General features: G+C 56.5%; 1 protein-coding gene across 2 annotated transcripts in view; it reads left to right on the forward strand.

Annotated features, from left to right (window-relative positions):
• The first annotated feature begins 2,187 nt into the window (after positions 1-2,187).
• Pacsin2 (protein kinase C and casein kinase substrate in neurons 2) overlaps positions 2,188-2,371 on the forward strand; it is a 95,803-nt gene continuing 95,619 nt past the window's right edge. For both annotated transcript variants that reach the window (XM_013024888.1, XM_013024889.1), the window contains exon 1: positions 2,188-2,324. The gene's annotated coding sequence lies outside the window, so the exon portion shown is untranslated. The remainder of the gene's footprint in view (positions 2,325-2,371) is intronic.

The following is a 2,371-nucleotide window of genomic DNA, read 5'->3' on the forward strand; positions in this document are numbered from 1 at the left end:
GTGAGGCAGTGGGCAGAGCAATCAAGAGCAGGAGGCCAGAGAAAAGACCAGGGGGGAGACTGGGGATTTCTGGGAACAGGGACCTGCAGCCCAAGTCCAGTGGAAGCATGGCTTCCACATGTGGTTCAGAGAAGTCACTGGGGGCCGGGGCTGGAGAGTGGGTAGACCCTTTCTGGCCATAGCTTTTCTGGTATCACATATTTGTTTTTTTTCTTTTTTCAGTTCCCTTTTTGCTTCTCCTCTTGATGCTGGGGGTCCAAGTCAAGGCTTTTATATATGTTCCACATTTTTCTCAAAAATATTTTTTTGGGCTGGGAATGTGGCTTAGTGGTACAGTGCTTGCCTAACCATGCATGCAGCCCTGGGGTTGATTCCTCAGTACCACATACACAGAAAAAGCTGGAAGTGGCGCTATGGCTCAAGTGGTAGAGTGCTAGCCTTGAGCAAAAGAAGCTCAGGCCCAGAGTTCAAGTCCCAGGACTAGCAAAAAAAAATTTTTTTTTGGCCAGTATTGAGGTTTAAACTCAGGTCTTTGCACTTCCCTGGCTTGGTCACTCAGCTGGCACACGACCATTTCAGCCATATTTCCAGCATTTTTCTGGTTCTTTTGGAGATGGAATCTTACAGATCTTTTTTTTTTTTTTCCAGCACAGGCCTTATACTGTTATACTCCATTACACAGCCACCTGAGTAGCTAGGATTACATATGTGAGCCATTAGCTCTATTTCTCTCTCTCTCTTTTTGGCTAGTCTTGGGCCTTGAACTCAGGGCCTAGGCACTATCCCTGAGCTTATTTTGCTCTACCATTTGAGCTACAGTGCCACTTCCGGCTTTTTCTGTGTGTGTGGTACTGAGGAATCGAACCCAGGGCTTCATGCATGTTAGGCAAGCACTCTACCACTGAGCCACCTTCCCAGCCCTATTTCTCAATTTTTTTTTTTTGTCAGTCATGGGGCTTGAACTCTGGACCTGGGCGCTGTCCCTGAGCTCTTCAGCTCAAGGTGAGCGTTCTACCACTTGAACCACAGCACCACTTCTGATTTTCTGTGGTTTATGGGAGATGAGTGTCATGGACTTTCCTTCCCTGGGCTGGGTTTGAATCGTGATCTCAGCCTCTTGAGTAGCTAGTAGTATTACAGGCGTGAACCACCGGTGCGCGGCTGTTATTGTTTTTTATTTTTATTTATTTTTTGGTGCCTGTTCTGGGGCTTGAACTCAGGGTCTGGGTGCTGTTCCTGAGCTTTCTTTGCTCAAGGCTAGTGCTCTATCAACTTGAGCCACAGCCCCATTTCCAGCTTTTTTGGTGCTTAGTTGGAGATAAGAGTCTCACGATCTTTCCTGCCCGGGCTGGCTTTGAACCGCGATTCTCAGATCTCCGTCTCCTGAGTAGCTAGGATGCCAGGCGTGAGCCGCCGGCGCCCGGCTTCCTGAGCGTCTTCTGATATTGCTGAGTGGGTTTCACTGTCATGCAGTCTGGACGTCCGGGTGACCTGGCTCTGCCGTTCTCTCCTCACCCCGCATGCTCCCCGGTAGGTTTCCCGGTGTCGGTGCTCCGGGCCGTCCCTCTCCGTCCTCCTCACCGGGGCTGTGGGCAGCAACGCTCGGAAAAGCCTTAGAATATTGCTCGCGGATATCAGCCACTTCTGCTCACTGGGCGAATGCCCCATCAATCAAGGTCACCCGGAGACTCCGACAGGGCGGGTGCGTGGCTCGGCGCCCCGCTCTCCAACCGCACCCTCGGATGGACACCCCGTCCCCGCCGCATTCGGAGCCCTCGGGAGGAGAAAACTTGGAAAGTCTACCTTGTCTGCAACTCCTGCGCAGGCACCGCGCCGCCGGGCCGCACCTTCCACTGCGGGCTGTGGGCAAAGGCTGCAAAACTCTGGCGCCCCGCAGCGCCAGCCGGGCGGACCGGAGCCCCCGCGGGGAGTTAGGAGAGCGTGACCCCCACCGGCCTCCCGGCCATTAAATGGGCACTCCCCCTTTGATTGACAGGGGAAGCTGCTAATGCGCGCTCCGGGTCGTCCCTTTGCGCGCGCTAGGGGGCGTGCCGCCACCGAACTCCCCTAGCCCAATCCGGAGTGCGGAAGGGACCGGAGGGCGGGGCTTGCTGCCAGGCAGCCAATGGGACGAGCACAGCGGGTGCGGCGGGGGCGGTGCGGTCGCGGCTGGCGGCAGAAGCGGCCGCAGCGAGTCTGGGTAGGGTTGGGCAGCGCGGCCGGAGCGAGACCGGGAGTCGGGGTCAGAGTTGGACCGGGGACTGGAGACGCTGTCCCGGCCGGAGCGGGGGCCACGGCGGGTCGGAAGCCGAGCGACTGCTGAGGTGAGGGGCAGGTCGCGACGGTTGGGGCGCCCGGGAAGGACGCGGGG

The sequence above is a fragment of the Dipodomys ordii genome, unplaced genomic scaffold (genome assembly GCF_000151885.1).
Source record: "Dipodomys ordii isolate 6190 unplaced genomic scaffold, Dord_2.0 Scaffold79, whole genome shotgun sequence".
Taxonomy (NCBI): Eukaryota; Metazoa; Chordata; class Mammalia; order Rodentia; family Heteromyidae; genus Dipodomys; species Dipodomys ordii.